This window comes from Branchiostoma belcheri, unplaced genomic scaffold (genome assembly GCF_001625305.1).
Source record: "Branchiostoma belcheri isolate BF01 breed outbred unplaced genomic scaffold, Haploidv18h27 scaffold175, whole genome shotgun sequence".
NCBI lineage: Eukaryota > Metazoa > Chordata > Leptocardii > Amphioxiformes > Branchiostomatidae > Branchiostoma > Branchiostoma belcheri.
In genome coordinates this window covers 357,053-380,067 of record NW_017803213.1, presented here as the reverse complement: position 1 = coordinate 380,067, position 23,015 = coordinate 357,053, and the positions used below count along the sequence as shown (strand labels likewise).

The 23,015-nt window shown below is 44.7% G+C and overlaps 1 long non-coding RNA gene across 1 annotated transcript in view; it reads left to right on the top strand.

Annotated features, from left to right (window-relative positions):
- The first annotated feature begins 18,655 nt into the window (after positions 1–18,655).
- The window catches only part of LOC109467124, a 15,657-nt gene continuing 11,297 nt past the window's right edge, over positions 18,656–23,015 (top strand). Inside the window, exon 1 of the long non-coding RNA XR_002140063.1 lies at positions 18,656–20,367. This is a non-coding gene — a long non-coding RNA (uncharacterized LOC109467124). The remainder of the gene's footprint in view (positions 20,368–23,015) is intronic.

Below are 23,015 nucleotides of genomic sequence, written 5' to 3'. Positions count from 1 at the left end.
GAATTGAGCAAGCCTAAGTCTTGACTTACCAGGAAAAACACATGTCTTTATTATTAGTAGGCAGGAGTATATGTATGCCATACTTATCAACAAAGGCTTGCAGAATAAGCAAAGTAGCATAGAATATTTGCAAGAGACTACAGGATGTTGAATACAATATCTGTTTTTGTGGTGGGAGAGAAAGTGATAAAAATCCTGTGATGTGAGACAGCCTCACTACCATAGCTGTGATGGCTGGAGGAGAAAGACTAATCTCAATAGTGTTATAATCTTGATTTTCCTAACTTTGCTGTAATATATTCCTTTTTGCTAGGATTTGATGCAAGTGTAACTTTCTTCTAGAATGGTTCTGTAATTGCTGTAATATACCGGTAGATCTGATGTACGGAGGCCAATCATAGTTATTTTGGGTTTGAACTTGAGTGAAATGACGTCAGACCAGGAAGAGATGTCTAATTTCAATCTGTTACAGTTGTACTGGTGCCAGTGTACCTAGAGCTTGTTCTCCTTGGTTTGAATGGGCAGATTTACACTTGGAAAGGTTACTGCCCATCCCACTGACAACACTAAACCTACAAATTCAGTGATTTAGTTCAGTTTGAGTCTGTTCTGTATTATCAATACCCACCAAACTGGTTTAAGACAAAAATGGACAATAATTTTAATGATGTCAGATTTGTCCCCTTATGTCGAGTTTGCAAGTGAACATGAAAAAGACTTTATGAAACCAGAAGCATATCTTACGATACAATGGTGTATCTGTACAAAATGATATAGAAAGTGTTCAGATTTCACTCTTAATTGCATTGAAAATATCAAATGATTACTGGCAGAAGAATATATATTAAACATTCTGTAAGCTGTTACACACTAGATTAAGGCCAGACCAGTTATTAGTTGTTGCTTGAACTTTTTGAAAGAAGTGAAGCAAAACAGAAATGTTATACACTGTTCTTACAGATCTGGACTTAAAATGTTCACACCTCTTGCATAATATAGCATGAAATGATAATTTGGGGGGATCTCACAGATAAATGTTAAAATGCTTTTAACAGAGCCTTGAACAAAACTTTGCTTTAAAAATGCCTATTTGTATAAACCCAAATTGCAAAAGTTTGGAGTTGTTTCAGGTAACAACTGATTAACTTGTTATGGCCTACAGTGTGCTGGTATGACCTTATACTAGTGGGCTATGTGAGTTAGCAAGACTATCATCCCAGACTGGTGCTTGTATAGGTTGGTAAAACATACTGAAGGGACTTGGGTGTATCACGGTAGGCCAGCAATGGTCAACAGATCTTTTCTACAACCAATCAAACATTATGTTTCATTCTTGTGGTGTCATATGAACACATTTAGAACTCGTTTCGCGCAGTGCCATTGGTTGTATTTCCAAAATTGTTATGTTACAGTTTTATAAGCCCAAGTATGAAGACAAGAAGACTGAGAATTGCTTTGCATTTATGATCTAATTTTCTTGTCATCTAATACCCAATCCTGGAGTTTTCTTTTGGCAGTAGCTCTGTTGTAATCAACTACAAATGTACTCCAATTTCTCAGAAACAAAGTTTGGCACCAATATATTTTAACAATCATAACGATAACAATAACTGGCCATTGTGACTCAGTAGTCGTTAAGTTGTATCCTGAAAGCTTGCAACATAAGTTGCATCTTTGAGACGAGTTTGCAAGCAATGCTTTCTATTTATAGCCTTTTATTCTGAGGCAGAATTCCGTCTTTTTGCAGCTCTATTTATATTTGTTGTAGCTATTCCCTATCCAGTATAGGTAACACTGTCTTTGACTTGTTATTAAGTAGTTGTTATTTACAGAAAATGGAAGTCTTGGTCTGCGTCTGGCGACTATGACTTTCCAACAAAAAAAGACTGAACTGTATACTTGGAAACGATAACTTCTTTAATCCATCCTTCAAACCCTTGTCGATCAAGTTTTTTTGGAAGCAGATTTCTTTAATTAATGATTGTTGTATACAAAATGTCTGTAGTAGCATACAACTAAGGACCTCTTGTCACTTGTACTATAGTAGAAATAAATATGACCTTTTATAATGTTTGAATTACATCTTTTGTGACTCCTTGCCTTGTCTTCTGCACATCTATCAAGCCAACAATGCAATAGACCAGGCTCACAGACCCACCCACCTCCATGTAAGGCCATGTTGATTTGATTATATGGATGACATCCGCGCGCGCATGAACTTTTGGCCGTTTCCAAAAAAAAAAAAGTTTTCAACCATACTGTAAATCGTACAAAACAGTGGCAAAATGAGCAAAAATATACCATAAGTTACAAAAATAATTAATAAAAACGATACCAATGTCGTACAATGCCAAAATCAAACGAAAAAAGACGAAATTGTAAAGAAATGAACTTGAAGACTAGATTATTCGCCAAACCATATTCTGTGCCATTTGCTCAACCCTCATGACCACGTAGATTTCATAATGAAAAGAACTTTTTTTTTGCAAAACTTTTTTTTATTCGCACGCGCGCATCAGTTTTGGGGCTCCCGGAGGATGTCATCCATATAATCAAATCAACATGGCCTAAACGAGAAACGCAAAATAAAACTAGAAAGGTAACATTTGCAAGTCAATTGCATAATGTTAACGTTCACATTGTATAGCCCAACAAACTACTACCCTGTTTATTCTTACTCAAAACACATTAATATACTAGACTAGTGTGTGGTAACCATCCCCCAGCATTGTCCTGCTATATAATGTAACCCAACATCACAGGGTGTGTCCTACATCACCAGTTGCCATCTGGTCCAGTTCATTGATTCTATGTATTTGGAGAAGAAGAACAAGAATCGGAGCAAAAACAATATGCTTTCCTTCTGCCAAGGTAAATATAATCATAAACATGTAAATATTTGATGAAAATATAAGACTTATTTGCGAAAGTAATTAGTCAACTGCCCGTTCCTGTAGCTGTTTAGTTCCCTGATGTAGGGACTAGTTTCAGGTGCTGGCAAACACGATTCCTGAACTCTGGGACCTTGTTGTATCTAGCTGGAGCAGCTCAATGAAAACGTTGCAGTGCAATGACAAACCGCATGGCGGCTGTATTTATCTAACAGGCTCCAGACACATGTATCTACCGCATATTGTGCAATCTAATGTTGCTGCTTGTAATTGTATTGGTTGTATTGTGTACGTTTGTTTAACCGGCCCATGTAGATAAGAGATTAACAGTTTCTTAAGTCAAAGCTTGAACATCAACGAAAACACGTACATGGGGCGGTTTGGAGCTAATTCCCGTGGATAGTAGGGTCTGTCCTTGGTGCTGAAGTTGGGCTTTCTAACCGTTTTGAACTTTTTCGTGCTGCCGCTAGATGACGCTTTTTACAGTAGCGCCACGCCCATCGTCCAAAGTATTAACCCAAGTAGGGTTACTCGTTTTCCGGTTAAGTATGAAATGTAAACTAACAACACTTCGTTTCATCTCTTGCTCGACTTGGAAATTGATAATTCATTATTTCCTCTGTTACCTTTTCGTGCCAAACATGAACATATTAGATTTCTGACCGATATTCGATCCTGTCTTCCCCTGAGCAAAAATTGAACTGCTGCCGAAAGATGCAAATTCAGAATTACGCGATACGTTAAAACTTTGCAATCACACGATCATTCAGTGTTGTTTAACTAAAAATAACCTTCCTCTGCGCTGGCACAGCCTTCTTTCCCTTTTCAACAGTATGTACGTATACAGTGCCCATCTATTGGATCTGACACCGGTTCTCGCTCCGTGTCACGTCAGAGTTTGACAACTAACAGAGTCTGCCAGAGCCGTATCCTCCTGAGCGCGCGGAGATTTCAGCCGGCCGTCTGCGCTGATGGGCCGTAATCCTCGCGCTCCTGCCTCCCCTGGTGCAGCTTTCCGCGGATCAATGTGCTATAACAGGTCGTGGGCTTTCAGCGTCAGGAACGCGCCCGTGTTTTGACATGAGTTAATCAGTTTTGACGCTGCGTGTTAGCTTTGGAGGCTGCGCCTAGCCTTCCCTGAAGAAAAGAAGAGAGAGGGAGGAGGTGAAGGAGAGAGAAAGGAGAAGAAGAGAGAAATAACATAAGACTAAATGACTGGAACACCCTGTAAACCGCCGTGCCCATCCCGATATATGGGCATCCCGGGACGCGAACACATCACAAATCACAAATTAGCCGCGTGTCGCCTGTGCATCTTCATTGCTCGCTGATTCCATTTGGGATGCCGTCATTAGCTGCAGGGAAGTTCCCCCGGGGAATGAACACCAAATCTCCGTACTAATGTCGCTTCGGGGACCGTCCGCTAAAACATTAGCAGCAGGGTCGGCGGCTATTTGATGAGTACGAAATACTGTTTAACCACATTCATACTTGCCTGCAAATTTAGTCAGGAAAGTTACGCATCATTCATTTCAGAAAGCCTTTGCGCTGCGTGTCAGTAATTGTTGCAATCGGGCAAGACTCCGAGTACGACTATGAGTGACAAGATACAAGCCAGCTTCCTTCGGGTTGAGAAATGAGTCTCCCCTAACCCTACTTTGCCAAACAAGCCCTTTCGATCTGCAATCCTGTAGTTCCTGTTTCTGAGCCAGAGATACCATGTCCGGACTGTCCTGTCCGTCCTACAGCCGGGCGTCCGTGGTTCTCCACTGGCTGCTTCGCACAGGTGAGGACAAAACATTTCATCGTAAAGACTGCTGCTTTATGTATGTTACTGTTATCCCGCATCCTGAGCGGTGTATCTTTGTCGTTCATGTGTTGAGGGGCGCTCTAAGCTGTGTTTTCCCGGCGCTTAGTGGAGCATCATTACCCAACGATTTACAATACTGGCTCCGGGGCATACTCAAGACGTCTCCGGCACCAGGAAGTTTCCTTATCCCGCTACTAACACGTGCGGATCACGTGATGATTCCGTACCTGTGCCAGCCGGTTTCTTCTCCCTCTCACTGGTGTGTGTTTGAAAGGTTTTGTGTATAAAGTCGTTCCGAGAAATCACTGTGATTATACAGCGGCAGACTTGATACAATCGGGCTTTTAATGCTTCAAGTCAGACTAGAATGATTTAAATGTCTACGAAGAAAGAGGTTAGAGGAGCAAATTACTCAGTTTCGCTATCAACTTCTCCATAATGTCTTAGATCTAAGCCATTCTGTGTGCCAAATTGCGCTGAGCAAAAGTGATTTCACTCGTAAGCCGCCTCCAAGAAGTCTCAGCAGAAGCTGGTTATTCTCCCATCTCAGCCCAATCGACAACAATCGCATTACGGGCGGAATAAATGCTGTTGTCGTCGCCATTTTTCTCCGACAAGGTCAGGGAGGTTGGACGGGGGCCATATTGAGCGGGGCCGAAAGGGCGGGAAAAAACTCACAAACTCAGGCGTACATGGACACACGGTATGATGTGTGTGTAACTTCTGTTTAAAACTTACAGTGGTTATTTTCAGTTCTGAATCAGAGTATCTTTAGCAGTGATAGATTTTTTGGTGGCTCTGAGCCAAATCGTAAAATTTTCAGCGAGTTCTCACCACCAAACCGTCAAACGACGTCGCATTTTTGCTCCTTGAATATCGACATATATTGGGATAGTGTTGGTTAAACTTACTACGCAAATGAGTGAACAGAATATTGGCTTTGAAAATCCAGTTAAAGCTTAAAATGCAACGAATTCGTCTATACTTTATATTGTAAGGCCACAGCAATTAATTTTTTATGGATGACATCAGTGCGAGCATTAATTTTCGCCTAATTTTCGCAAAAAAAACGAGAAATTTTGTTGCCCTCTGACAGTGGTCAACATGCCGAAAATGGGCAAAGATGTCTGTTACCATGCCGTAACGTGGATGGCAGATATATATGAAGAGAGGAGAGAAGACAAAGCTCTGATTTATTGTTTTGTCTTTTACTACTACTAAATTTTGTAGTATTTCATTCCTTTGTGGTGGTGGCTGTGTATGTGTGATGTTTCCACTGAATCAAAACCATTTGTACATTGATATGTATCACTTATTGTTCAACAAGGATTATCATGTCAAAATTTGAAAATGTAGGAATCTTGTTTTTTGGCCCGCCTTGTTTTTTTTCGCCCTATCGCATGAGATTTGGAGTCTGCGGAGGATGTCATCCATAAAATTTACTTGTTGTGGCCTAATGATACTGTCTGGAATGCAAGGAATCAGGCAATGCTTGCTGTATTCTACATCTCAAATGTACATGTAGTGCTGCTTGTTAATGTTATCCTAATCGTTTCTTTCGATTAGCAGTCAACCAATCAACGTGTCCAGCACGGCCTATCTCTGGAGAGACATTAGAGTAGCCACGCCCCCTACAGCTGTGCGATGTGTAATTGCAGACACACACTGTCGGTATTCTAATTCAATTAGCACGATGCAGGCCGTGACATTAGATCGTATGTTCTCCAAGCTCTGCGAGGTGGGTGCAATCATTCCTGCACGCTTGCCGGAAGTTGTGAATAACGAAGGCATCGAATGACGAAGCCCTTTAAACCCCTTACAACTTTGTAAACCCTCAAACTCTTGATGTGAATCTTATGAAGAGATCTTCCGGCTGCTCCACTTCCATGTTTTCTCTTGGTCGTGCGATGTTAACATTGCTGCTGGCTTGTATTGTATTACTGTGTCCAGAACCGTACCTATCCAGTTCTATGCCTGATTGGTTAGGATCAGGCACGGTTTTTAGATAGTCTCCGCATATCCAAAACGTAGATTTACCCAATACGCGAAAACTACCCAGAATCGTGCCTGAGCATGGTTCTGGATAAAACAATATTCATTGTGGTATGGGGGTGGGTGGTAGTTCATTTCGTAAAGCATTACGAGACGGTAGTGCAAAAGCTCTTTGAGGAAGGAGGGAGGATGGGCAATGAATGAAAACATTCTAAACACATCGTAATTTGTGTAGATACTTTCGGTATCTCTGCACCATTTCTGCTCCCGTCCCGACCCTCCCCACCGCCGGTACTGAACTGCCGCCCGCCTGGCCTGACATTTGTTGACTGATCACCAATCTGGCCGGTTACCACGGCGTGACGGATCTCCATGGAGACACCGACTATAAACATTTCATCCTACTGGGAGAGACATCCGTATTGCAACAGACGTCTTCACACAGTCGGTAGGATGTCATCGTTGAGCATCTGACTGTATAAACAATAAATGCACAAGTCGAAAATAGATAATGAAAATAAATAAAAAAAACGAAGAAAACTGAAATGAGAAACAATGTAAAAGCACATAAAAGACTTTTTGCTACCACTTTAGAAAGCGTTATGTGAAAGTACGTTTGTCCAGGAAGGCGGTGGAGGTCTGGTGGAGGTAGGGTGTAAACGGAAGGTACCTCGCGTAGGCTAAGTGTGAAGAAGCCTTTTGCACTTATTTGCCTCCCATCCTTGAAAGCAGTTGTAATTAAGTCAGCCTATATAGATAGAAAATATTTTCTGTAAACGCTTCCAAGAATTCATATCATAGGGAATATTAGAAAACCCCAACCGCCCTGGCAGAGCCGAATGTGTAGCCTCTACCAGGCCTTCCTACAAAAGTGCGGATCGAAGAATTCGACAAAAAAGGGAAACAATTATCCAAGAGAGTCAGTTCGCAGGGGGGGGGGTAATGTTCCCCTCCTAACCGTGGGCAAAGCCAAAGGAACTCCACGGTGTTCAAATTTGACTGTTTTTGAAGCCGCGTTGTTAGTCTGGAGGAGACTACCGAATGTGGGCGTGTCCCATGATGCAGCAGACACCCTAGCTCCCCGGAAGTGCCCAGACTAATCCGCCGTTATCCCCACATCATCCCCGACTCGGCGGCCGAGTTTTACGTTTCCCGCGCGGGGAGTATAACGTTTTCCGTGCCAGCCAGGCATCGATGTCACCCGCTTTTAAATTAGCAGGGCTTTTACGAGCGTGGGGAGGAAGCGGGTAGGCACGGGCGCGCTGGGGGCTAGACTGGGCGGCACCGTGGAGCGGGAACGACGGCCGCTGTCTGCCGTACGCTACATGTATCGCTCCGGACGCCGCGTATGGCGTGAACAATATGTCGCAAAACCATTATTTTTGGAGAATACGAATAGTCCCCTGATAGAACTCACTTGAAACAAGATCGGGACAGAAGTAGTATCATTGTAACACTGGGTAGTATCATTCGGAGTAACATATTGTGTTAGTATAAAGTTATTAATACCCTTGTAACTCAGTCGTGATACCATCAATAATACAGATCTTCAGAGATGTCGGTAAATCAAGAAGTCAAAGATTGGTTCCGTACGTGTTACTAATGTCACCTTTATGATGTATCAATATCATATATATCTGGCTGTGCAGGGTTTAAGCTATATTTCGCTTGCTTCGGCAATAGCCAATAATAGTTAACACGCCAGATCATATTCTTAGTTTTCCTAAACTCTTCTATCTGCCTTCCCCATACTACGTTTTTATTAACATTACACAAAAGGCAAGGGCAATGTGACGTTACACTCAAATTACAACTTGTTTTATATCCCCACATACACAACATCACAACAATATTAGAGTGATGTGTACAATCACGTTTCTATCGCGCGATAACCACGAAATCAACACAGACGCCGCCACTCCCATCTAGATCGGGAAACAAACAGTAATGTTGATTACAGTCAACCCGTCTTTGCATATTGGAAAGCCGAAATCAATTACACCGCCGGGAGGAGACACGTGCAATTCTATCACTTCCGACGATCGCGCTCGACTCCAACCGGGAGGCCATGTTTTATCCAGAACCGTGTTTTATTCAGAACCCTGCTCAGATATGGTTCTGGATAGTCTACACGTATCCAGAACCGTGCCTGAGGCAAATCTAAGTTCTTGGATACGCGGAGACTATGCAGAACCGCACCTGATCCTGACCCTAACACTTTCAGGAATAGAACTAGATAGGCACGGTCCTGGTTACAATAGCCCATCCGACATTCAGAGCGTGCCGTCCTTGGTGCTGAACATCAGCTGTGATGATACCTTCCCCCGCACCGCGCTCCGTTCCAGGTTGTTAACTTTCAAATCACTTGTCAAACGAGTTCACAGGCCATGTCGCCGGCAGAGCGGTGATTCAGAAACACCGCGTCTGATAATACGGATAGATGTGCAAACCTCACGAGCTGAACCCAGCGCCCTTTAGTTGTCAGCGAAAACGTTGTAATAGCTACTTTTACAGATTGCTATTTACTCTACAGATCCCGGAGCCCGACAGTCCCATTAACAGCCGTTTTCATACTTCCCTTAACACAATTTCCCTCCCTGATATGAATAATTAAGAGTGGATAAATGTTCTGATGCCTCCATGGCGCTACATCGATCACAGCTTTACGTGCAAATTTCACAAGCCGATATTTAATAACCCTCCAGAGATGCCGTCCTATTTTCTGAAAAGATGATCATTTTTCTTCTGATATTATCTTTATTCTCATCTGTTCCTTTCTTTTGTGCTTGGCTACTGTGAGTTGTTTGTAGAAGTCAATGAAATCATGTAGTATAGATACGTGTCCGTTGAAAACATGACATTTGTTTTCCCTTTAATGTGTATGCTGTGTTAGGAGCTTAGACAAAGTCGTTAAATATTGGCTAATCCGTTGAGCGTGACTATTTAGGACGACTAAAATAGAATAACAGCAGAGCAAGATGTGATGGCACAAGACACACTTTGTCCTGAAATGTTCACAAAACCCCACAAACAGGAGTAAGGTTGTGAAAAATGCGGTACCGCATGATGTTCTACTTTATACATAACGAGTGGTTTCTGTAATGACCTCTTGTCTGTAATCTAAACTTAATTTATAAATAGCTATTCACACATTGGCTATTATAAGCACTGCATTTTTAAGCCTTTTCAAATACCAGATCAGTAAATGGTTCAACACCCTATAGGCAAAGGATGTATCGAAACGGTTTTTGTCACATATATATATTCATCTGTTTATCATTGAAGCCGACTGCATTTATCTAACGACGACAATATATGCAGTCCATTCAAATAGATTAACCGTCACTGCTTTGGTCTATGTGTAGCCCGCGCCCCAAATGTAGTCAGGTATAGAGAAGTTAAAAACTTTCAAAACAATCTTTTGCCATATGTTTATAAGAGAAATTGTAAAATTTTAATTTTAGTCTCTCGTGATACGTTGTGTCGTAACTGCGTCTGCTGATATTCTTCAGTGGAGGACCGTCGATTTCTTAAAAAGTACAAGTGGCTGTTAGTTTCTTTACTTAAACGCGTGCCTGCGAAGCTGGTGTGTTACGCTGAAGGGCGGGTAACGTTATACCGGCTATACCGATACAGATACAGATTCCTGTTGTTTCCGTCCCAAATGTGTCTGTTGGACATTTGTAAGGAACTCATCCGTAAGAGAGTTGATTATAGCAGTGCCCCCCCCCCCGGCTGCATACCGGCGCAGCGGCCCGGTTTATCTCGCTAATGGAGGTGTGATGGGCGCCGATCGCCACTAATCTGATAGCTCTCCCTCCGTGCCGGGTCACGTGACGCGGGGAGGCGGTACATCACGTGCACCCAAACCTGCCAGCTGGGCTTGTGGAGAGGACGAGTCCATTATCAATGTTTCAAAGGGGCGAGCAAAACCGACCCGTCCTTGGTGCTGAAAGGCTAGCTGTCCTTTATCGACGAGGTTAGGAAGGATATTCTACTTATAAGCCATGAAGCAAACTTCATAGATATAGAAATATCGTGTATATGAAGGTCATATACTGTCTAAAATAACCTTAAAGTTATCTTGACTTGCTTATGAACTCCTTTGATATTAAGTGCGGGTAACATCTTTCTTTACAGAATATTACCTTACGCAGTCATGTGATTCAGCACTAGGATACTTCTATAACATGTATTTGTTGTTTGTAACAATGACTAGGAGGAAAACTTTTCCCTACGTGTTTTCGGGACGGCCATGTTGATAGGTAGGGGTAATATGAAGACCAGATTGGGAATTTTAGAGATTAAGAAACGTGTGGGCTAAAAGACGTTCAACTTCTCTCAGTCCAGCTCTGCACGGATAGTCTGTTGTGGGTTGAGTCCAACGGCGCTTCGGTTAAAAACCTAATTTACATCTTCGTGATTCCCTCCCACTGTATTGAAGCCATTGTAGAGAAAATTGATCCTCTGGGATACGGTATGGGCCAATTTCTACCCACCTCCTATCGGACTCCACTAACACCAGAAACTGATAAATCTTAACAATCGAAAAGGAAGTGTGTCGGTTTTCAGGACCTCAGACCGCAATGACATCGTAAAAGTATGAGACTGAATTTGTTTTGTGGCTATAGATTGCCATGATGTCTAATCTTTTTAAAATGTCAATACGCGGTGCAATTGCTTTGCATGTTAGAGAAAGATCATTTGGCGTTCAGTTGGCATCCGTTACTTTTAGAACCATGTATTCACCGACTAGTGGCATGTTAAAGACACCCTTTTGGGCTCTGATTCACCGTCGTTCAAAGTCTGCCGGTTTCTACCCACATGCCGCGGGCCCGCCGACCCCTGAATGATGAATGGTCTGCCCCCTGTACCGATGAGTCATCCCTCAGATGGCAGCGGGCCTACAGTTTGATCGATTGGCGATCAGACAGACAAAACGCAGACGTCCTAACCCGGTTTGCGCTCCTCCGCTGCTCGTTGCTTATTAGATTTCTCCCTTCCCCGCTCCGTCTGATGTATGAGCAGCGATGCTTACAGTGCTCTGGGATCGAGATAAGCCTGGGCTCGAGAGACCCGGAAAAGCAGCTGGAGATATTTTGGCAGAGAAAGGCTGTCGCTTCGAATCAACATCTGCGCGAGCTTTCTCAGCGAGCGTGCCAACAGGAGAACGTTCTACTGGCAGGAAAAACGCGATGCAGGCACATCTGCCTGGTCATTAGGAGGTACTACTGCGCAACATGCAGCGAACAAGGTGTAAGGTTTCAAACAGAAAATGGGTTATTCTCCGTAGTATACAAGAAAAGCCAACTTGAGAGGCCAATTTTGATATGAAGGGAAACATTCAAGTCGATGTCTTCAGGAAAATCTGTATTGGTTGCTTAATGGTAATCTGCCATATTTCATGTAAGGTAAATGCAATTCGGAAAACATGGTCGTAGACTACATACACACGTACGAACTCATGCACACACACACACAAGCGAACGCGCGCGCGCACACACACACACACACACACGCACACACACACACACACACACACACTGACTCTCTCCGCTCCGTATTTCAAATATTTGTAGTAAATTGTGAATCATGGAAGTGTCAACAATTCAATCAGAGGAAATTATGAATTACGGTGGTCATTTCATGATTGGATTATTAGGTTAGCCCATCTCTAAGACATCGGTCTTCGAATTCCCGTCCTAAAGACATGGTGGCTTGTCTCTTCCCTTCCATCAGGAACATTGTCTCCTAGCTTCTGTAGCACTCCGAGGGAAGAAGAAAATTTACGATACGCGTTTAATTGCCCCCGGTAGTAAAGTACTCTCCCACTTTCACAGCGAAATTAAGGAATCTCCAGAAAGTACTTAAAGCGGTCGCCTGGACCATGTCAGCGGCTATAGGATCTGACGTTTGTAGGGCAAGACGGTAATACCCAATACATCGGCATAACGTACTGCGCCTGCGCGAAACCCGTAATGTATTGTGCATAGCACTTCGGCAGAACGTCTCATATAAGGTCGTATTTGTGCATATAAGGTTAACATGCTGTCTGTAGTGTACAAATGTTATGTCAGTAAAGATATAACATTTTGACAGGCAAAATTCTGATGCAACGTTGACCAAACATCCAACGAAAACCGGTACGTGAAAAATCCGAGTAATCCTGCAATACCCAACACATCGGCACAACACACTGCGCCTGCGCGAAACCCGTAATGTATTGTGCATAGCACTTCGACGTTAGGGTAAAGTCTCATTTAAAGTCGTATTGGCGTATTTGAGGATGACACCCCGTCCATAGTTTTCAAACGTCGTGTCGGAAAAGATGTCGTCTGCAAGTGGTAAAATTCTGATGCATCGTAGACCAACCTTCCAGCGCAAACCGTGAAAATCCGGCTTACGCGCAGGCGCAGTACGTTCAGTCGACGTGCTGTAAAACCCGCCCATGCGCAGGGACGGCACTGAACATCAGCTAGTGAGTGCGTGGAAAGCAGGGGGATAGAAAACCCGCGGCGCGGCGGCAGCTAGATGTATTCCACCGAACGACCTAACTTTTGCACATCTAACTGTGAACGTTGTTACTACATTTCACTGGGACAGTGATTCTGTAGCCTTCTATTTCCATTTGTTTTGGTGGTTAGAAACACATATGGTTGTTAACTTATTTGACCCGATTACCAGCAAAGCAGTAAAAAATATGACCGGGATTATCGAAAATCAGTGAACCATTGACAGGGGAAATGGCGCTCAGATGCTATCAATCCATTCTACTCATGTAAGCTACCAAACGATGAGGAGCGCAACTAGAGTAACAGATCCAGAAAATAAATCCGATCGTTTGCGACCGGACTTGTACGGTGTGCGCGTTTCGATGTGATCACTTTTGACGGAGTCAGCCTGTTACGATTTGCTTCGCTCCAACACTCATCGTTGTTGGCTAGTAGAAAAGGTTGCGTTTGGATGCTGGAAGCGTGACTGTCATTTTCCCGTCAAGACCATGATGCACCGGGTGTATGGAGGATACCATGCACAGCACGTCGGCAGAACTAGCAAAAGTTCACGTTCTGAGAAAAACGGACATGTTCACGGAACTATATATTCACTGTGGCGACAGGTGCAGGAAAAAGGAAATTCCAGGAATCATTTGTTAACTGTAATGATACGTTCACGGTACAGAAGTGACAGTGAAACAGTACACAAAACAGTACCGTGAACAACCGGTAAGATATCCAATGGCCAAGACACTATCACACAGGCCACCGTTGATTGAGCCAGTTGTCAATGTCAGAGTACAGTACATAGAAGAAGGTCCCAGTCAACCTCTGCTTGGAAAGTACAATACCACCAGTACCGTAGCACTATAGTAATCTGGAAGCGGATTCCGTTGGAGGCAAAGCACGATCAAATTGGACACCAGTTACCATTAACTGGGCACAGTTCGATACTATACCGCCTTTCCCTCGAAGGAATATGCCTGGAGATTTGTACTATGGGTGAAGTCCAGCGGAAATTTTTCTACACGCAACTTGGTCTGTAAAACATCGCCACAATAATGCGAAACGACGAAGAACCGAGTTCCTAAAGGGCACGGACCACTGGCGTGCCACCAAACAATCATTTGGGACACCGGTTGTCAGCCTGAAGCTGTCCAGAAAAAAGGAATCATCAAATTTTCATCTAGATTAAAGCCACTTGGTTAGATTTTGTGACAAAGTTTTAAAGTGGCCTTGCATGCGGTCCTTTGGAGAGCACTACCCGGTGCGCCTCCTATCTCAAGGGAGTCATCTCTCTCGTGTATAACTACTGGGCCAGATGTCAGGTGTCTCCATTAATTAATTATCAGGGTCCCACGCTCTCTGGGGCTGGTCCAGTGTTTAACCCTGGGGAAGGGAGAGAAGGGGCGGTAACGTGCATTATAAACGTTAGTGTTGCTAGTGAGAATTCCTCTGGTACATTAGATCCTTCCGCAACTTTGTTGCATAGGTCAACTCGGTGGCAAACTTTCTCTCTGCAAAGAGCTACTGCTATTTTTTTTCTCAAGTGAATTTAGTCCAAGTTTCTTTTACACCATCATTTTATTTTGTTCGACGGAGAGAAACTTTAGGTCGAACTCTCGGCCGTGTACCTTATGGTTACTATAACACAGACGTTTCTGTTGTTCTGTGGAGCGAAAGTTCTGTTCTTTTATGCCCGTGTCTGTGCCTTCGCACCTATAAATCTATGAATCAAGATCCTTTCGATGGATTTGTCTGAAATTTGGCATGTCGGTGGTTACGACGGTATCATAGCCACAACGCAAACACCATAATTACGTTACGGAGGATTGTGTCCTCATGCTTATTTTTAGTCCAGCCACTTGCAAACATTGCTTTCAACCACCTCAGTCGTACTTTTATTTCAGCTCACGATCTCAGGGTCGCCAGTCTTGGTTGTCTGGAGTAAATTTGCAGTGAAGCCTGCTTGACCTGCGCACGGCGCACCTGTGATGGCACGCGTTACGGGTACCAAATCGGAGCCGCGATATTCTTTTGTCCCTTTTGGAAATCTCGGGATCTCCCGCATATCGAAATCGTGAAAACCTGACAGATATGTATGAAGCAAAAGAGCACCCTGTATCGATCAAACGCCTCGCTTTGTAACAGATAAAAAAGGGTCATAAATCACACGGAGGTTTGGCGACCTAAGTTGCCGATTTCCATATTTGGATGTCCTTGCACATCGGCGGGACGTACTGCAAAACCCGTAATGTATTCGGCAGGTTGTCTCCTATTTAAGGATGACGTCCCGTCTAGTAGTTTTCAAATGTTGTATCGAAAAATATATCACCTGCAACAGACACAATTCTGATGCAAAGTTGGCTAAATCGTGACAAAAAAACGGGTATGGATGTCCTTGGGTTCCGTCAATGACGTCATCACTGGCAGTGGTGGCCTAGCGGTCGCGAAGAACGGGACCTGATGACTGTGTGTGTTGTACTTTTCTTAAAAAAGGACAAGACGCCTGATGCAAAATATTCTTTGCATAATGTAGTCATGTCTTACGGTCGATTTAACAATACTACTCTGACAAATCGAATGCAGATGCACTAGAAATGCGTAGAAATCAATGCAAACTCCATAAAGGATGAAGGGAAATAAGTCTACACTGTACTATGATCCACTATAAGATACCCGCATCCCCCCAACGTTGGAATAATGGACTAGCCCTAACGCTAACGTAAGTGAAATTTATTGGCGCCTATTTGGTTGTAAAACTGCGGGCTAAACGTTATGGTCAAGTCTTACACGCGACTGTTAGGGTGAAAGCACGTACAGCACTAAACAAGCCGTCAGCCCCCAGGTCCAGCTCAATACCTGCCAATACAGCCTTTCACAACAAAGCCCGGAACGGAATTATTTACGACTCTTGTTGGCTGGCGCACGCCGAATGTCTAGTTCTTTCACCGGTACAGAGCGTTTTTAAAGTCGCGTTGAAGCGCCAAGTCATTATCGAGAAGTCGTGCCACGCAAAATCAGCTGATTTGTTGGAAGGGCGGAAACGTTTTACAGTTGTGTATTTCCAAGGGAATACCGGGAAATGAATGAATGTCTAAAAGGGCCCGGTCACAGATGTTGTATGATCGCAAACTGACGGCATTCTTGGATAGTCGTGTACTTGTCCTGCAATATTCATAGGGTCTACCGAATTATAGTGTAGTGTAGTGTAATCAGAATAGCTAGATTCTGTGGTCTAAGGTAAGGTAAGGTATGTGCTCTATAATACAATAGTGTGTGATGCTACTATGCAACAGTCTTGTATGATATCCGTACGTCGTACGTAGTTCTGAAAAGTATATGCTAATAGTACTTTACTGCATTAGCCTTGCAACTTGAAATGGTGAATTAGGTACCTTTAAATTCCAACGCATCATTCAGCAACAAAAAATGTGGATGAAACCTAAAACATGTACAGTTCCTGGCGCTTGGCATATATACGGGAATCTGATCAAACGTAACGTAGCTTCTGAGAGAAACATTTGTACAATAGTGTCAAATCTACGTTAAGGATATGATCTACGTACATGATATGATGACGAAAGCAGTATTAGTTACATGAACCGCCATCAGTTGCCGTGTATAGCGGGAAAACCCGGCTTTATGTGTTGCGGCTAAAACCATTATAATAAAGACAGATACATATATATACAATTATATATAAATATCTGCATGTGAATCATTCAAAATAACATTCTATCAATGATACAAAATATTACTATACAAAGAGGACGAAACTACATATTATTTCGTTACCAACTAATTTCAACGTTGGCAGCGATGGAAGCCATCATTCAAGCCGGGAGAGTCTGTAATTATGTCAACTATTCATTAGAACACGCCGCGCATTACAGCCCTACTTTCTGGTAATGGTGTCGTGCCCTGAACTACACGACTGCGCTATGTTACACCTCCTCAACAACTCTGCCTTGTGGAACATCCTCTTTTCTACTAGAGGCAGCGACCACTGAGCAACTTAAGATTTGACAGATCGTTCAACGAATTCCATGGATAAAGAGTGACATTTTAAAACGTTCTGTGTGTTTTGTTGTCTTTTAAGTCATACGTTGACATTTTACAGCATATTTCAATTATGAAGTCAACGGTCACACAAATCCAATGTTGGTCGCTGCACGGTCGCTCAGTGATTATCGCTTGGTGGAAATATGGCCTAAGACAGATACGCGAGTGTGTTCTTCAAACACTGTTGTGCTATTAGAGCAAACAGAAGTACATTTTGCGGTTCCTCTAAGTGAAAACACGCGTTAGTGTTGGACGTTAGGATCGCTGTGCACAGCGTAAGCCGTTTTATAGCAAAGCCCCCCCAAACACAGCGGTAAAAGCGCTCGTAAGCCGTGAAGGATTTTACCGCCTATTTTACAACTCGCGGTCCCTACCACCACCACTACCGCTAATGCACTGTATTGTTTTCTTTTGGCTTATCAAAATATGGATTCAAAGTAAAAAAAAAAAAACTACAAAGCTTGATCAGGCTCCGGCGACGAATCTCAAAGTAGATCTTTCGGTGGCTGCAAAGACAGTATAAAATAGGCCAGGCAGTATCATTGGCAGTATCTATTCGTCAGACAGTTACCATTGGTCTGAGTGCCCGAGGACTCTCCCTTGATGATCCGTTCTAACCGTAACGCTTTTGCCGCCAGACATCTGCTTGGTGATTACCGGCGACCACCTGTTACATAACTTCCCTTAAACAGAGCCACGGTCGCCATAGCAACGCCCGAATAGATCGCCTTTGACAGCGGACTTATCGTCCTTGATCCTACGGATCAAAATGGGATCAGCTGTAGATAAACACAATCCGTCTGCGAAACGCGATCTTTGCTTCGAAAACGCTACAACCACATGAAACCGTTTAAACCGTTACTCCTCTCAGTACTTGGACTTGCCAGAAGAATTTATGGAACCGATATTTTCTCTCGCGGAGCTCCGTCCGCCCCATAGCGATGGTTCTTACGCTAATTTTGCGCCAAAAGGCTCGGCCAATTGATCATGATATCTGCCCATTGTTGTCTTTGAAATCCATTCATCAAATTTTGATTAGGGCCTTCTTTTGTTGCGCGGGAAAGTCACGCGAGCGGCCGGCTCTTTGCGACACGCGGGATGGATGGTTGTCCGCGATCTCGTGCGCGCGCTGCCACGTCTAAAACGTTTTTCCTGTCGGAGGGGAGAAATTCGCGCTGGTCGGTGAAAAATGGCTACTTTCAACGGACAGTCATCTTCGCGAGGGGGGATTTTAAATCAATTTTGGTATGAATATTTCAAAATGCGGTCCATTTTATGGATAATGCATTGTTATAATAGTAGCGTTCCCAAGTGCCCTGAGCGGCTTTTAAAAAGTTTCACACCTTTGTAAACTTACTCAAAAGTTGTCACAAAGTTTCAATTAAGTTTGACTACGCTGTCATTCTAAATTCTTCTATTCTATTGATGGACATCTATATTCATTGCGCATCACAAGACATGGGCGATAACGATTATATTACAAGCTGACCCGGTTGTGTTCAACAGTATGAATTGAATCGAAAGAAAGAGTGAGGAACAATACGAGTTGTAGGGAAATAATAAATTACTTCATGTTACAAAGTCAAATGCCCTTATGCATTATCAGTAACACACAAAGCGTTGGACGTGATATCTTACCACAATGTATATAGTCTCAGACCACTAGTTAGAAGTCACTGCCCCCCTCCCCATACTGTTCTACAACAGGATATACTTGTGATGCAAAGATTATTTTCTCCCGTCCTGGTTAAGCCACATCAGCCCAGTATACAACACAAGCCTGGCTGCTGACCGGGAATGCACGTTAGGATCCCGCCAGGCACGCAGGTGTAAAGGTGACTGTCCGCCGACGACCTCACCTGTCCAGGCACCTTTCTGTCGTAAACCACACCGTACAAAATCCTTCAGTAACTTTTCGTTGCTCAGCTGTGTGTCCACAAGGTTGCCCGGTTGGTTCTTTGCCCTGTGTGTCCTCTGTGTTCCCGCCCTAGGCGCGGCGCGTGAGTCCATGGGCCGACCCGGGGGATTACTGTCACATCCACGCACAGAGAGAACGTCGGGAGACCGGGCTAGATCCCTCGCGTGACAGCTCGCAATTTGCGCTGTTAAAATATCATTCAAATATTCTCGCTGACTGGCGCTGACGCTACCTATATATAATGGGTCGTACCCGCCTGGAGCGATTTCCATAATACGTCGGTAGTGAGTGGCAGTGAGGGGAAACACCGTGCAGGACGCTGGGAGCCAGGCCCGTGGCACCGTCGCCGGCGTCGTGCGGAACCCCCCGGCCTCATCCCGGCACCGAGTATTAAAGCGGTAGGTAAATTGACGAAATGGGTCCAATTACGCATGGCAGGTTGGACGGGCAGGGATTACTCGTGCCGCCGCCGGGTTGTGCAACAGCCGGCCAGCGCGGCGCACATGCCTGCCGCCTAGTGCGCCCGCCGCCAGGGGAAGGGTCGATCCACGGTTGCCTAGGCAGCCAAACACACGGAGCGGACACTGACTCCGTACGTTCCGCACGGCCCTGTCTCACGGCGGGCCAGGAGTCTGTATTGATCCTCTCCCTGTGACATCTTCTCCCCCGGAACGTCTACATTACAGGCCCGCTCTGCGCTCTATCGCCGCGTTGATATAGGCAACCGATATTCAGCTATTTCCGGAGGGAATCGGCACGGCGATTGCCTTGGTAGTTCTCTCTCCTCGCGTGTGGGGTCCTGTCCCGGTGTAACATGCACGTCTGTCGATCGTTTTCCCGCTCGGACATGATGTTTGTTTGTATTTGCAGGTGGGGATGGCCCGTCCCTGTCACCTCCCTTTCCACGTCATCGGTCGTCAAATCAGCTGGGCCGGTCCCGACACACACAGCTAGCACCGGGGTAACCGGTCAACCTACCCATCCAACCGGTGCAGATGACACTTCACGGCAGACGGTAGACAACGGCTCGCCCCCCTCCCCACCTCAGCAGGATTAAAGATGCCACAGCTGACTGATGATGCCCAACAGAGGTCCACCTCATCGCTCCCCCACTCTCCTCCGTTCGCTCTCAACCCAGAGGTCGGTTCGTTCCCGCGCAAGCCGAGCGTGCGACTCTCGGAATGGCGTTCTTAACAGGTATGGCACTCCGATCATCCACTTCCCCCGCTTTATGACACGTATCAGAGTCTCAGGCTTCTCCCCGAGCGTGATGAATGCCGTTTTGTGCCCCGCTCCAACAGATTACCGCCTCTCCTTCGATCGTTCGTCTCGCGGCGGGGCAGCGAATCGATGGCTCGGCCTGTATTACAAAAGTCAACTCGTTTGTATGAATGAGGGTCACCTCGTCAAAAGTGTTCCGCACGTCGGCCCGGTCCGGCCGGACTATACATCACCACGCAACTCTCTCTCTCTTAGCTATAGTCTCTACTCGTAACTTCCACACAACAGGGTTTAGCAAAAAGCCTGCTGCAATTGTAGTATAGAGAGGGTACTTTACCGCACCGGTATTATATTGCTTTGGATTGAGTTCCATTAACACCGGCTACTTGGCGGGAAATGGAGGAGCCCGGTGCCATTTTCATTCATGACTGCCCCGTTTAATTCCGCGCAAAACGCCTCACAGAAACCCCCTTAGAGCCTTCTCTGCCTGACATATTCATGCCTAGACTTACAACGGGACACTACTATATAGCTACAAAAACGGAAACTTATAGCGTGTTCCGCTTCCGCATTTTCTTGCTCAGAAAATCGCTGCCTCGGGTAGTAGTTATTTTGGACGAAAAAAGCAGACGATAATGAACGGATTGTGACACGTTTTAATGTGATGTCGTCTGTCAGGTGGGTGTGCCCGCGTCCCAAAACTGGCGCGAAATGACGTGATTCACCGGTGAAAAACACGCAGGGCTTTCTAATCTCCCTCCAGCCCAATGTCAGGGGATAAAGAGGTAGAATATATAGTCGGGATCAAAGGCTTTGTAAACGGGGGTTGGCTTTCTGCGCGACGGTTCAACCTGGCGGAGATAACCCAGGGCGCCCCTCTCCGTGCACGAGCCCCGTCCGGCCTGATTGTGAATCAGTACATTGAGGGAAGGGCTTGATAGCGCTCATCTTTCGTATAAAATCAAATTAGAGGTACCGATATAGCCATTCACGGGGAAAACGGGCCCCGCTCAATCACGTAATAGTCCCTCTCCTGCCGCGCTGGTATAAATAATCAGGGGGATCCATCCGCGGCGGACAGATATTATAGTACCGTCACTCCCTGCCAAGTCAAGTACAGGCACGTTTGAACACTTTCAGCACAAGTGCGTTCCGTTCTTCTAGAGTGTTGAGAAAAGTTTGCGATTTTGGCAGACTACGCACGCACGGTGGAGCCAAATGTCACGTGACGGAAGGTGGCAGTCTGCCCCCGGCCCTCCCCTCCCCACTGATTGAGGCTTTATCTCTCCGGAGCCCGCGAAAATCAATAAAAAACTGTCCACCGCAGAAATTTTACGAGTTATTTTCCGCCGTGCCCGGTGTGCGAGGGATTAATATTTCATAGTAATGAAGCTAACACAATACAGGCCGGCGATCATGGATATTCAGCAGCAGATTTTATTTAATTATTTACCACCCCTGGGATTGGTCCGCGGACTTAAAAGTTGGTGTAAAGTGAGGAAAATTGACCCGAGACGATTTATGAAAATGCGGGGTGTATTGTTAGGAGAGGCTCGGTTCGTGCGACGTTCGGAGCCGATGGTTCCCGGCTCTTGTCTCCGCCCCTTCCCCGCCCAGTCTTAAAGCCATCCAAAACGATTTCATCACGGTAAAACTGGAATTTCAAAGTCACTTCCTGGTCATTCTTTAGTAAGTTGAATCAACCATTCCCATGGCATACTGATATGCGTGTGACAAAAATTCGATGTAACTACAATGTTTCACATCGTAGGCTGGTTCTAACTATCTATTGGTGGTACTAAGAATAATGGATTCCTCACGTCACTTGTTTTGGGGCTCTTTCACTGGGACACATCAAGTATGAAATGATGACGAAAATGTGCTAAGAAATGGCAGTAATAAATGTCAATATCAGACAGATTCCCACATCCAGACTATTTGTTTGCTTTGCTGAAATTGTATTGGATGCTTTCAACTCGTCAGGGCGGATGGCGGTTGAAACATCGCGTGAGGCGCGGACAGCTGAGAAAAGCGGATAGAATTAAGAAATTAAACTCTCATGTCAGCAGTTCCTGTGCGAAAAGAGGCCGTTATACGTCTTGCTGTTGGTAAGAAGCTGACAGTTGCACGCCACCTGTACATGTACAGCGCTTTTGCCGCGCGATTCTCAGTAGAGGCAGGACGTTGACCCCCCGCGAAGCTGATCAGTGGATACTTCAGAAACTCTTCACTCCAGCCTCTGCCAGGCTTCGGGAGCGACTACCTGTACTCCTTTAGCAGACCAACTCCCCTGGCATGTATTCTGTTTTAGGCCAATCTCTTCTGAAGACTCGTACAGGCTATCTTTACTCCCCAATTTATGGTTAACAAATATCAAGTTAAGGTTTATTATAAACCGATACGCCTATGTCTTTTTCTTGGTGAACACAGCTATAGAAATACAAGTTTTGATGTTAGATACCAAGAAGATGGCCAGATGCCACCGCCTGCCCCTCGCTGTGCTAGGTGCACACTCTTTACATCGCTGTCAACTTGAGAGAGAGAGAGAGAGAGAGAGAGAGAGAGAGAGAGAGAGAGAGAGAGAGAGAGAGAGAGAGAGAGAGAGAGAGAGAGAGAGAGAGAGA